This window comes from Mastigoproctus giganteus, chromosome 7 (genome assembly GCF_048544385.1).
Source record: "Mastigoproctus giganteus isolate SK-2022 chromosome 7, ASM4854438v1, whole genome shotgun sequence".
NCBI lineage: Eukaryota > Metazoa > Arthropoda > Arachnida > Uropygi > Thelyphonidae > Mastigoproctus > Mastigoproctus giganteus.
In genome coordinates, this window is record NC_143581.1 from 24,737,508 (window position 1) to 24,752,856 (window position 15,349).

The following is a 15,349-nucleotide window of genomic DNA, read 5'->3' on the forward strand; positions in this document are numbered from 1 at the left end:
CCTGAGTACTAGCAGAACTAATAAATCTCATTCCGTTTAAGCTATCAGAGGAATTTTCCTCTCACGCATTAAACTTAAATATTTCAAAATATAATTGAAGATGGTGGTGGCTGTGGTTCAACTTTTAATCTAAAAAAATTAATTTCTACTTTTCCATTGATTTCAGTTCCAGTTCTTTAATAATTGAAAAATAGTTTCGTAGTTTCTTTGGAATATCAAATTTTAAAATATAAATAAAGAAAGAAAGAAATCTAATAAATATATTTGACTTATCGTTCATTCAAAATAAAATTCTTTTTTTGATTAAATTTAAAGATATACAGTTCTTTCTTCTTTTAGCTCTGTTTATTTAACATTATGCAAAAATTTCATTTCGTTTCTCGAATTTCGTTTTTTATAATTTTCATCAATTTAAATAACTTAAAATTAATAATTTCAAACTTTGAGTTTATCATATTTCAGAAATACAACGGTAGGGGGAGCCTGATACTTTCAGCTCTATTTATTTAAAAATTATACAATGTTTTATTCCTTTCTTGAATTTTGTTTAAATTTCAAGTCAGATTTTACTTCTGATTTGATATTATTCGAAATAATTCATTTCGTTTTTCGAATTTCAGAAATACGACGCTAGGGGCGCTAGTAATTTCAAAGTTTGAAATTATTAATTTTGAGTTTATCATATTTCAGAAATCCAACGCTAGGGGAGCCTGATACTTTCAGCTCTATTTATTTAAAATTATATAATGTTTCATTCCTTTTTTTTAATTTTCTTTAAATTTAAAGTCGGATTTCTTTTTAAATTTTTATAAAAATAATTTTTATATAAGTAAATAATTTAAATAAATTAAAAGTAATTATTAAAATTAGTTAATTTTTGGGAAAAGTAAATACATTGAAATTACGTGAATTTCGAACTTAAATTTATCGTATTTCGGAATTTCAACGCTAGGGGGAGCCCGATACTTTCGATGTGACAATATTTTCGTTTATTATTAATTCTCATAAAAGAAGCACCAGTTTTTATATACATAAACAATTTAAATAAATTAAAGTTAAATACGTTAAAGTTAAAGATAAATACATTTTATAAAATTAAATAAATACATTTAAATTATATGAATCTGAAACTTAGTTTGCTATATAATTTTAAAAAAAAAATTGTAATTTATCACCAGAAATACGAAGATGGAGGGGTAGAGGAACCGATACTCTCAAAATTAAAAAAAAAAAAAATGATCGATAATTTCTCGTAAACGAAGCAAATCAAAGCAAATTTATTATAATTTTAGCAAGTGTTTGTGTGTTTCTCTTTACTACGAGGGAATAGATTTGGAGAAGTGTTAAAAATTAAAAATATAAATTAAATTAACTACTCTTCCAAGAATGATAGAAATTCCATATCTCCATGGTAACCATGATTCTCTAAGTGTGTACGCATTTATAGGCTTATTTGTTCTGGGAGAATGAATTTATACAGGGTCAGTACTGTAATGCAATTACTCTCAGGTATTTTGTGCTGACTAATGATCACATAATATAATCCTAAACAGATACTATTTAATTTATTTGCAGGTAGATGCGCACTTCTCCATCAAAATGATGACGTGGCATTAACTGGATCAAAAGGGGTTTTTCATTTTTTATTCATGAAGGAAACGTTAATTGCAGCTTTCCTTGAGGAGTTTTAAAAATATATCATAATCTATGACATCCGTAAGGAATAGGGTCACACATGGAGGGAGACTTTCACAAGACGACAACGGGTAAAAATAAAATTAATCAAATTAAATGAATGAAACATTTGTAACCAAAAAAAACATACCAGTGACACCAATGAGATGCTTAATTACTGCAAGAATAATGATGCAGTCACCGACTCATGGATATAAAACACCACTTATAATTTAAAAGTATCAGTTCTCCATCTGAGTTCATTTTTTTTTTTTTAACTCTCATATATTGTCTCTTATATCTTCAGTACAATTATGGTTAGGATTATAATTTAAGAATATAGATATAGGTCCTCTATAGATAATTTCTTAATTACCCTGTTTTAATTTTTATTTTTTAAGAATAATAATAATAAAATTATCTCTATTTTCAGCACATAAGCTAAGACACCAGTTAGCATAAAAGGTACTGTAATTATCAGTAAGAAAACTCCAATATTACGTTGTTTTTTTTTTGTTTACCATTTTAGTTTACAGTAATGTTTGCCACAATTTTTATAACGCTGTAATCTTTCTGCAATACAATAATTCGACATCGCTTTTCTCAACGGTGAAGGATTTTTCACATATTTTGAAAGAATTATTGGACGTTTATGCAAAACTACTTGAAATGCATATAAAAAATACAATCGGGTAACCTACAAAAACAAGATCAATCACGACACAAACTTCAGTCGTTTCAGAATTATCTAGAAAGTTCTTTAAATTGTTCTTTTTACCTTCTGCTATTCTACATATTGGATGATCTGTTTATATGCGATGACACTATGATTTTTAATAGTTGTATACTTTGGAAAATTCTACTGTAACATCCAGATGCAACATTTCTTCTATTGCCAATCTTTGACTGAACAATCTGTTGATTAAAAGCTGTTAAATAGTTTTATGCTATTGATTTATATTCCTATATGCTAATTTAATTACAAAACACCGGCATATCGAAACAATCGGTTACAGCAGACTAGTTTTAGTAATCCTGAGATAGGAGGAATGAAATGTGTAGTCTTTGCAATAAGGCTGACTCAGTGAGAAGCCGAATTACTAGATTTTTTGGCCCTCGTTGGTAGGATCGCCATCCTCCCCACACGGTGGAAAAGACCTGAGTTCGAGTTCCATCGATGACGTGAGAATTTTTATGGACCTTTTTCATAACGTGGCCGAGTTAGTCGGTCTCAGTCGAGGGTAGGGTTTTTTCTCTAGGAAATTTGGAGTTTTCGTCTAGCAAACAGAAAATCGACCATAGAACACACGCAATTTGCAGACAATATACAAGGAGCAATATGGTCTTAGTTGCTGATGCTCCTAAAACTCTACTACAACAACTAGATTTTGTGAACAATGAGATACCACAGTATTGGACTATTAAGGTAAACAGCACTTTCAGTATTTGGTCCATTACGCTGGATGTCTTTGGACATAATTTTAAAGCAGTATGGAAACAATAATTTCATAATTGTATGAAATAATCGCTGCTATGACAACCACATCATATCTAACGTTCTCTTAGTTTCAAGTCATTGTTACTTTAAAGGAAGCTGCTATTGTACACTACGGCACACTCCATTAACGTTTCCGAAGGGCGATAAAATGCATGAACTCCATCCCTCCTCTCCCCACCCCCCCTCCAAACAACTTCATCGCATATCAAATTCACGCTTCCTGGCTTCCCAAGACTGTCATCTCTGGCTCGCTGATGGTGTTCAATTAATGAAGTTTATTCAGGTGACGAAGGAGTTTGGGTTTCTCCTCTTACACGCGCTGAGGATAAATGTTTGAATTCGCACGCTTCACGTAATCGTCTCAAGAATATCAAATTTTACTTTTTCCTCGCGATTTGAGCAAAAGAATTTTTAAAAAATGAAGCGAGAGAGAATGATTAGAGGTAGATAGAGCAATCTCAATCAAGCTTTCTGAAGATCTTTTATTTCGATGTGTTTGTTATTTAGAATTAATCCCTGAAAGTTTATTTAATAAAATTATAATTAAAACTCTGTAAAACCCAACACTTTACAGTCCAGAATATAGTTTAAAATACGGAACATTTTACAAAATAAAATCAAATTTTACATTCTTGAAATTTTAATAAAGCAATTAGGCACTTAAACTGCATAGATAATGCAATGGTCTTAATTCTCAGACCAAATTTGTCTTTGCAACGAGTTGTCTTGGTATTGCACTACTTTCAAACATACGTCCTCACCAAAAGCTTAATTGGCCATTTCTCGCTGATAGAACAGTTGTAAAGAAGTTATCCGATGTGAGCTGCAATGAGGAATAAGAAATTAGTCTTCAAAGTCGTAATATAGCTAAAACTATCTTTTGAAAGTAGTGCAGTGCCGGGGCAACTCGTTGGAAAGGTAAGTTTTGTTCTTCTGTGATAATGAAGTCTATTGTATTATCCACACAGTTAGAATCATTCTGGCTGCCAAAAGAGATGACAGAACAAGATTATCATTATAAATGATTATAATGATTTACGGATGTAAACATTTATAATGATTATCTTGTTCTAAAATTCAGAAAAGTTCAAAATCTGATTTACATGTCTTGAGTGCGATCATGATAAATGAATTCTATGCAAATCACAGATGAATTACAACAAAATAATTGTAACTATAACTGTTCTTCTTGCAAACTATCACGTATTGGGACAAAGTTGAAGGAATAGGACTTCATTGCCGACTAGATCTCTCCAGCATATCCTATACGTTCTCGATAGGATTGAGAGCAGATTAATGTGGGGGATAAGGAAGATGGTGGATGTCCATGTCATGTTCTCCAGACCATTCTGACACGACACGCTGTTGCGTTGTCATCCATAAAGTGGCCATAACTTTCGGGTTGCCTCAATAAGGCAACCACCAGGGTCCACTGATTCGTGAGGTTCTCGCCACACTCTCTGCCTACCATCGATGTAAAACAAAGTGTAACGTGATTCGTCTGACCATCACTTTCTTCTATTGTCACAAAAATTTTTAAATTATTTAAAAGAAATATTGGTTCAATTTTGAGTTATTACGTAATAATTGAAAATTTATTAAGGCACTTTTTAATGGTTCAACGAACCAAAATACGAATTTGGCAATGCTTCTAAGAGCGGTGCCATCAAAACTGGATTCGACATTAACCCGGGTGGGTTCAAATCACAGTTATTACTCTAACAATATTCATTCACGTGATTGTACAGCTGCCTATCGCACTACTCATAAACAAAGCTGTCACTCACTTTTTTCTTGATATTTTCATCTTTTCTTAAGATTCTAAGTCAGCAGTCTGCAGATCTCCAACTGGCGACGCTTTCGGAAGCTAAGCAGTAATTTGATGACGCGGCATTTTTTTAAGTTTCTAAGAACTCGAATAAGTGAAGTTTTTATTATGGTTCCTGTCTGGCGTTGTTGGGGTATCTCATCTTCAAACATCTAGGAACAAAGAACAGGGAGAGATAGAAAAGGATGTGGTTTTTCACATCCTCCATGGTCACGAAATATTCTGTAGCCGTTTGATTTACCAAAAAAAATCGGTTTTTTTTCGTATAATAAAAAATCTTCGTGCAGTAAGCTGAAATACATTGCTATAGGGGTATGTCAACAACGTAATCTTTCCTTTGGTTGTGTGGATAAATCATTAAGGTGTGCGTTTAAAAAGCACTAGCTCTCAAATCTAAAACTTCCATCAGGCATTGCATTGACATCTGGTACTAGCGACTCAGCAAAACAAAAAAGATGGAAGAGCATGAGCTTAAAATAATGATAGACTCCCGAGAAGTTAATTATATCAAAAAGAGCAGTGACAGACTTCCACTGTTACTTTTATTAGATACACAACTTAGGTTACTGAGAATATTTTGCAGAATATTCTAACGTTTTTTTGTTTTTCTAGGAATGTAGTTATTAATAGTGACATTAGAATATATTCGTGCACATGCGCCAAGCATCCAGAAAAAACTTTAAAAATTAATTTAAAATAAATCATTTTATTGATAAACTTTCTATCTTTTAATAAAAAGTACGCTTTCGTTTAAGAAAAAATTAATTTTAGGTTATAAAAATATATATTATTTTAAAGAATATTTTTTTATAAAATTATTGGAAAATAATGGAGTTACTGGAAAAAGAAGTAACGCAGGACCATTTGGACTGGAATGCAATTATACTGCAGTCACAGCATGGATTTTTTAAGGGGCGGTCTCGTGTGACCAGCCTAGTAGGTTTCAATGATGCAGTGACCAAGGAACTGGATGCTAAAAATAATTTTGACATCATATACTTCGATTTCTGGAAGGCTTCTGATATTGTTGCACATAAAAGACTACTGTACAAGCTGGAGCAATGTGGAATTAAGGGTAAGTTACTCCTATAAATAAAAGAATGGAAGAGAAGACCTGATCCAGGTCTTCTCTTCACATCACCGGTTTCACGCTTTAATTTCAAGTATTTATAGAAACGGCTGATGCAATACCTTGCAATTACTGTCTGATGCAATAGAAGATTTATCTGACGCAATACCTTTGCTTTGCGACAAAAAAAATGACTGTAATCAAACAATATCTTATACTTTTCATTACAAATGTTACTTATTTTAAGGCGATCCAGTTTTTTTGTCCGCCACTGTAGGAAAATTGGATCGATGGGCTGACAAATGAAAAGTACTGCATATATGTAGCAGTAATCCCAGAGTAACTAATCAGTTGTGTGGTTCTTCACTCAGGGTAGTGGAAAATGAAAAATATTTTGGGGGGGGGGGGGTACTCGTTCAGTCAGATATGAAGTTCTCCGAGCAATTCAGGCAGGCAGTCAGAACAGCTCATGGGGCTTTGTAAAGGTTATAATAATATAAAGGAACTTTGTTAGCACGGATAAGGAGGTGATAATCCCTTTGTACAAGGCCATGATTATGCCGCATCTTGAGTATTGTATACAGTTCTGAGATGTCACTTTAGGGAGGATGTGGAACTGCTGGAACAGATACAGAAGAAGGGTAAACAGATTGGTAAAGGGAACAAAAGGGTGCTCTTACCGAGAAAGGCTTAAGTTCTGCAAATTGCATCGTCTAGAGACTAGGCCCCTGTGGGGCGATCTGATTGAGGTGTTTAAATATTTGAATGAATTGAGCAAGCTCAATGCTCATGGGATTCTTTCCCTTGCTCACACTACACACATGAGGGGGCACAAATTTAAACTGAGGAAGGATGTTTGCAGGATATATATGTGGAAATTTACCGTCAACTAGCGGGTGGTTGATTGTTGGATCAGACTTCCATCTGTTGCAGTGGAAGTGGACGGTTTGAGTAAATTCAAGGAAGAAGTAGATAGATTCTTGCAGGGTATGGATTGGTGAAGGGTGTAGATTTTTTTTTCCTTTTGCAATCAAAAGCAATCACTATTTATTATAGATATCATTTAAAAATAAAATTACATTTTATAGACAATATTTTCAATAAACTTAATTAATTTATTAAATTTAAAACTTTATTTTCATAATTTTCAATTTTTATCTACCTAAGAAAAAAGCCAATCGTTGACAGTTATTGGTACTTCATCTAGTATCTACAACTTTAATTCCCAAATTGATAAACTATTTCTTATTTCTATTAAAATCTACGAAGACGTATATGGAAAGTAATAACAAGAAAAACTTATTAAAAAAAAACTCTCAATAGACAGAACTCAGAAAACTGCTGCCATTTAGGAGCAGAAGTTTGTAAAGTACATCAGGTTGGTTTCTGCTATTCGTGCTATAATCGTAATTCGAATCAGGGACCGTGCCAGCTGCCTTCCAAACTTTCTCTTAACTCCATCCTCAGTAGATCTGTATTCGGATAGCCAGAGAGCACGTTTTTCAATTGTCTAATAACCACGTTTGGTGCTCCTAGTCCGCTCCTAAAATGACGTAATCTGAGTAAATAAAACTGGTATTGAGTACCTAATAAATACAAGAAGCATATTTCAGCCTCTCTCGGTTCCGCTCTGATTAATTTTAGAAACACATCGTGATTTTATGTCCATCCTATATGTCTTGTCCATTAACTCTACCACACCGGACTGTGGACATATAAATTCGCATTAAATTTCAACAACTTTCTTCCATCTTTTTGGGACAGAATGAATTTATGTCAACTGTTGAATTTAAGGACTAACTCTTAAATTACTACGGATGATTTCAACTGGCAGAGAAAGTTGTATGTTCCATCTACAACCGCCCGGAATTCGAATTCCAAACTCGATTCGGTCTATCCAGCATCGGGATCAGCTCCTGTTCGTATTTACCTATGCCATCAGCGATCTACGGAGCCTGGAGCTCGTAAGGTCCAACCTGCGATCGCGCGACTTCACACGTGCGGTGAACTGACGTCCGTCTGTGACGTAATACGGAGTAAAGTGAGCAGGCATCCGAGCAAGTTGTTTCCTCTGTGAAAGCGCTCCCAGCTAGAGGAAGCCAGCAAAACGGATGTGGTGTCAGCAGCCACATCCAGAACGCAGCGATTCACTCTGACGACTTCAAGGGGGTCTGATAAACACACATACACACACTGGGGTAGCTTCCAGTTGCCAACCACGTGTCCACAGGTGTGTGTATGTGCGCGCACGCCTCCGGAGACAGCGCGTGACACAAATCTGTGTGGTGTGCCGCGGACTTAAAAACGCTACCTGTTTCCGTGCGGTGAGTGACGGGAGAGTCTTCCTACCCCTCTTTGGGTTCAGAAGCTGGCGCAGTTCCATCTGGCTTGGGGATTGTTTTTTGAGCTTCTGTCACTCCGAGTATGTGGGTACGTGTGTGTGTGTGTGCGTGTGAGTCGGTGGCTTCGCCTCCTTTTGTTCGTGCTACGGTTACTACGCGTTAAGAGTCTCACCAGTCCGGACCTAGAGATGAGGCAGCAGCAGGTAACGAAGAAAAATTTTTGGCACTTCTTTCCGCTAGCAGGGATACGGCTCTTGTAATGTAAGATTTTTTAGCCACCGGCGTTTCTTTATGACAATTACGAAGATTTTTATCGAGGAGGATGCCAGAATCTAGGGAAGAAACGTCTGCAATCTCTCTTTACTGAGCACTTTATCAGGGAAACTTAACTGTGGCCGACAACAGCCCTTTACCCACCGATAAATAAATACGTTCTTCGTCTTCCTGGATGATATTTGGATAATTAACATCTTGTTTACCACGGAATCAAAGGTAAGTTCCTTATGTTGAAATATTATCTCCAAATAAACGTCACTTTCAGGTTCCAAACTGGTCACATTCCTTAGTGATGAATCCTTCTAGGCATTTCTAGAATTGAGTGTTTATCTTCTAAATTGTGGACGAATTTATGTTTTATTTATTTTTAATATGGTACAAACAAAAACTAACTATTGAAACGTTAATGCTGTTAACTTCTTGGGCAATTTTTACAATGAAAGTCTAATAAACTCTTAAAAATAGGTATTTTAGCAACCATAAATAGGTATTGGTATAAGTAGATTTACCGATCGTTAATAGGCATTTGATAATTTAACTTCTCTAAAAAGGTATAATTTATGCCAATAAATGATGTATACAAATCCAAGCAGCAATATAGTGCAGTAAATTCTGTTTATGGGGATTTGTTTTTTTTTTACAAAAGATTTTTTTGGAAATTATCGAGTTTTTAAAATCTAGAAATCGATTTTACCGTTAAAATTAAGGTATTTTCCAGAAATGGAGTGTAAAATTCATTTAAATACCTATATTATACCTATAATACCTATATTTAGAAATGGATTGTGAATATCCATTTTAATACCTATATTATACCTATATACCTATTTTTAGAAAATCCATTTTTTTCAAAATACCTTAATCTTTGAATAATCTGATCAGATTTTAATCTGTTCTTAAGGCATTTCGATTTACGGTTGGTGTTTACTTCATAACTTGGTATAATTATTGATGAAAGGTGTACTCTAATAGGGACCAAGAAACTATGGATTTTCCAAAATTCTAATTAAAATCCAATTTTGATCGCTGTCTAAAATAAGTTGCAATTTATTTTTATACAGATAAAAAATTGCAATTTCTTGTTCTCCAGTTTGGTACAGGTATTTTAGCATTCTTTGATAGATATAGATACTTTGATAATCTTTAATAGGTATTTTAACAATCTTTGATAGGTATAGATTTTTTTACAGTCTTTAATAGGTATTTTAACAATCTTTGATAGGTATAGATTTTGTTACAGTCTTTAATAGGTATTTTAACAAGAAATCTCCTGACACGTTGGATATCTTATGTACGATTAATATCAAACAAAATTTCATAATTTAAGGGGAAATACCTTTTATCTTCACTAAAGTGAAAAACAGATCTTTTTTTCTATTTAAAGAAAACCTAATATTGTTTCTTACTGTCGCCATTGTCCCTTAACTTTATGGGACTTTATTATTAACACAAAAAAATTGAACTTGTAACTAATTACAGCTATTAGCATTTGTCAACAGAAGCTTTTCGTCGGCCGAACATCCCGCAAAACTTTATTCTTCAGTTTCGTCCCCCCCCTAAACTTCCGCAAGCTTGGTAATGAGGAAATATAACATTGCTATAGTTGAGACTCAGTGGGCAGACATTGTGGCAGCTCTATGAATGACGGTGGCAGACTCGAAATACCTTTCTGATGGCCCGACATATTTCACATTTCTCTCTTTGCGGGAGCCACAAGAAATGTGAAGAAGCACGAAAGACTATACATATATTCTCACTTACAAAAAAAAAGATGTACACGTCAAAACGTTATAAAGAAAAATCCACAGCCGATATTTTAGAAAGAGGGACAAAAATCTAAGACTTTTTCACAACAGATTTCGAACATATGGAAATAAATGAGCATTGCCTGAAACTTGTTTAATATTGTTATTTATAATAACTCTGGATTTAATCACGTATACCCGAAGTAATAAAACAATACATAATACTCTTTCAACCATTGCACTATTCGACTGTTATTATTGTGCTTATAATATTCTAATGTATAGCCTTAGCTAGTCATTTTATGGTCAATTGTGCAATTTTAAGAATATAATACTTCCTGGTGACTGTACCAATAATTTTTTGTACTTTACATCTTCTAAAGAACAAAATTCTCAAAAGTATAAAGTATGACGAGCTAGTAATGAAAGATAACGCAGCATCCATAAGCAAGATCAATGAAGATTGCGAGGCAGATTGTTCTCCACACGAAGCAGATTATCTTTCCACTGTCCACGTGGAATTCTGCCTTTAAGCCCACAGAAGGATGCTTTGCAGGATGGCAGGCGAGTGCACTCAAAATCTGCACCACCAAGACCTCTAATAGAGAGAGAGCAAAGAGAAGGAAGGTAAATGTATGACCGACTGTTATTCTCATTTTCTTAGAATCGATTCTTGGTGAACTTATGCACCTAAAGTGGTTTTTCCCAGGACTCGAATGCCAATTCTTTTTATAAAGTTGTGTTTGAAAGACCCTGGTTCGAATCTAATGACGCGAGGAACTTTTATGGGCTTTTCGCACTCCGTGGCTGAGTTAGTCGGTCTCAGAGGTATATTGCAAGGTAGAGAGGGGGACATTTTGGTTGTTTAGATTAAAACGCACCTCGGTCTATTTTGTTTATTTTTAGGTTTAGGCCATTTTTCATTTGGAACTTTATTGTCATATTTGGCCTGAAAGTTTTGAATTCCTTTTTAAAATTCTAATAAGAATTGAAGTTTATATTGTACGATTCCTAAATTAAAATTTTGCTTAATCAGTTGCGTTTTTCTCAATGGGAAAGTTGGTACCCGTCTTCTAAAATCTAAAAATGTCATACTTCTGAAACGAACATAAACCAATTTTATTTCAACAAAAAAAAAAAAAAACGAACACAACCGTTGTATATGATGTCGCTCATCAGTACTCCCTTTTGGCAGTTTGTGTCATCTCTGTACACGCAACGACCGTTCCGTTATTTCTTTGTCAATCTAAACTCAAATTGTATTTATATTGAATGCAATTGCTTTGAATACTGACACCCACAAAGAATCAAATAACATAAAAAGAAAGTTAATTTAGAGGAACCATCATAGACCCTTCAACGAGGCATTCACCCTGTGGAAATTCACAAACACCTCCATGGTCTTCTGGACATTTGCGCATGCAGTTTAAAAGATTTATTTATATAGATAAGAATATAAGGAATTTTGTGAAATAGCCGATGGACTTCAGCCCTTCCCAAAGAGACTCGATTTAAACGAAAAAACTGAAAACTAAATAATTTTCTCAACGCGAGACGGATCCTCAACCTTCCCCAAACAATAATTCTGGATACGCTACTGCTCTGTGCGCCTATGGTTGGAACTTGTCACTTAGTAGATACATGTGCGCATGGATCATCTGTTTTTTTAATTGACTTTTTGGAGGTCAATGGCTTTTAATGACGCTAGAATATTCTGGAGTTAAAATAGCCTACTCTAGATACTTTAAATTACTGCATGATCGTCTTGGTGTGACTAACAGAGGACACTTCAGTAGTACGTTATAATTTGCATATTGCATAGGATATCCGTGAGAAATTTTCTACTCATATTTGCAGCAATAGCAAACTGAAAAGTGAACAGATTTTGAATTTCGATTCGTGAGCTTTCGAAAATTGTTGTGAGAGGATATTCTTCGTGTATACTCTATCATCGGTGATCAGATGGCAGTTACCATCCAGTTGGTGAAACTGATTGTTCATTTGGAAATTGGGAAACCTTTTAGTAAGCGTTAACTTCAAAAGACACTGTCCATTTTGGTTGGAAGGGCTTTTAAGGAGTGAAGAGAAATCCCATCTCGAAATTTGGAGAGAACTAAAATAGCATTACGTATGGTACACTTCCGTATTTGCACCCCACTATATAGTTTTAGGATTGTCCCTAAAAGTCCTTTGGTATCAAAGCAATCACTAGAATCTCCTTAAAAATTAAACATGTCTATGATCAAGGCAAAGCAATGCATAAAGTTATTAAAACTTTGATGTATTCTTCAATATGAAACTTATGAAAATATCAACCAATAAATTATTTTCTACTTTTCAACCAATATATTTTCTACTCAACAGGAAAAGCAAAAAGCACGCGTTGGTATACACGCTACACCTTACGTAAGACGCTGCTTAGGATGCAAATTTTATGTCGGTAAACAACCTTCTTGTTGTGGATAGAGATAAATCCACTCTGTTAGTGCCAAAAATGTTTTCAAACATTGCCAAGAACCTTTCTTCCCCTCTAGCGAAAACTATTAGCTTTTACAAATGTGCTAGGATACACCGACATGATACATTGTAAATCAGCAGTAAAATCTTCATCCTAAAAAGAGAATAAATTGTAATTATTTTGAAGTTTACCCTCCACTGTAGTGAATCCTGAGAATATTCAATTCTCAGGATTCATTACAGAATTTCCTGATAACAATTAACAATTTAGGTGATGTTGATAAAACATTAAACTACAGAATGTACTCAGACATATCACAAACTCGATTTCTGGTTGAGACCTTTCTAAGGATATGATTCATCTCTGTAGATTCGAAACTCGAAGCCCATACCGCGAAAAAAAGATTCAAGAACGCTTTTGATAACGTATTGCTATTTTTAAAGATAATTGAGTTCGGTGGAATGAAAAGATGGAAAAATCGTGATCAGCATAATTTTAAAATAAGTTTTTTTGCTAGTGTAATTGTAATCTGTTTGATTATCAGCGCTAGCCATGCACTTTTCCACAATTGGAGAGGATTATTTAATGGAGGACAATTATATTTCCTTTGAACTAAAATAAATCTGTCACTACTTTTGTGCAAGATGCTTCTACGTGTACCCCGGAAAGCTAATGGATCTCAAATCTCTACGCAAATGCACTTTTAATTGAATTCGTTTGATTATTTGTTTAATTAATAAACTGTAGTGAGATGAATATTAACTTGCTTTGATGGATCTTTTATTTCTCTGACATTGGTAATCCCCTTTAATTATGATAGATTCTTTTTGGTGCCTTCTATCAGCTGAGTTTCTGTATTCTTTGAATTTAAATTAATAATTTCTAATGGTGGATATCTTTCACGTCATTTTCCATCAGTTCACAAACTTATGAAAGAAATCTTTAGTCCATGCCAACGATATGATGATCCCACACATTCTCAATAGGATGGAGAATGTGTGGGATATGCTGGAGAGAGCTATTCGACAACGAAGTCCTCTTCCTTCAATGTTGACGCAGCAGCTCGATATTTTTCTAGAAGAATGGTTACAATTAGACCAAAATGCACTAAAACACCATAAGGAATCCATGCCGCGCCACATACTTGCTGATATTGGAAACAAAGGCGGCTTGATTTGATACTGAATGAAGGTCCGATGGTGAATGTTTATGGACTCAAAATGTCCTGGTTTCTGCTTGTATATTGTTCCCCACAATTCCTTCACGTAGAGCAGCAATCGGAAGGCATTTTTGAACTGCAGCTGCCATTTTACCATTTTGCTATGCAAGAAATGCCTTGTTTGAAATATTTCCCCATGTTCGCCCTACAGAAAAAATACCCAAAGGAAAAAAATAAGATGAAAATTTATAAAATGAATTTTAAGTTTCATATTACACACAATTGTTAATACACTTTCAGGAGTTGGTCAACATGTCTCCGATAATTTGTTGATACCTTGTAATGCACACTACTATTTCGTTGGCCCACCCCTTGCTTTGGTGACGGCTGCACATCGTCGTGGCACGGACTGGATAAGGTTTTGAATGTATTCGTGGGAAATCTCATGGTACCCAACAAGGATTAATGTCTCCTGCAATTGTCTAAGTGTTTCTGGTTTCTTTTGCATTTCAGAAACACCCATATTGTTCCAAAATTTTCAATTGGATTGGAGTCTGGACTGTTCCCAGGCCATGTTATTGTGATTTGCCCTTCCACCAATTTTGCACCTGTAGACAGTAAAGACAAACAAATAAATTATGTTTATTTAAGGAAGAGTGCGATGTTTCCTAAATTTAAAACATTTGCTAATTTCATGTATTACGGTTTTGGCTCTATGGGATGGAGCAGAGTCGTCCTGGAAAATACAATCGGCAACATTCCCATAGTGGTGATCTCTAATTGTGAGAAGTAATTTTGTCTCAATAAGGTTCTTGTACACCTCAGCATTCACTATACCCTTCACAAATTCAAGACGATGAACTGCTCCACATGACATATCCTTCATGTGACAACTCCATATCATTTGGGATGTAGAATGTTTCAATGTGGAGAATAAAATCAGGATGAAATTCTTCTCCTCTTCTTCGTCTAACAGTCTGCTGGACGTCCGAAATATGCAAGTTGAATTTTTATTCATCTAAGAAAATAACGCATTTCCACTGAATCTTCAGACCAACTAGCATGCTCTTTTGTCCACTTTAGATGCTTGGCTTTCGTTTTTTGCGTCAAAAGTGGCTTTTTTCTTGTGCGGCGTACTACTAATCGCGTTGAAAAAAGGTCGATACGTACTATAAAAGTACCTGCCTTACTCCTGTATCCTCCTCCCTTGCTGTTTACAGATATGTCAATGAGGATCTTCTGTTTCGGACTCATAGACCAACCAGAAATCTGTCCTGCGCTGCAGATGATATTCGTGGAC

General features: G+C 34.7%; 1 protein-coding gene across 1 annotated transcript in view; it reads left to right on the forward strand.

Annotated features, from left to right (window-relative positions):
• The first annotated feature begins 8,164 nt into the window (after positions 1 to 8,164).
• LOC150082665 (sodium-dependent dopamine transporter-like) overlaps positions 8,165 to 15,349 on the forward strand; it is a 121,171-nt gene continuing 113,986 nt past the window's right edge. Inside the window, exon 1 of the mRNA XM_090377572.1 lies at positions 8,165 to 8,903. The gene's annotated coding sequence lies outside the window, so the exon portion shown is untranslated. The remainder of the gene's footprint in view (positions 8,904 to 15,349) is intronic.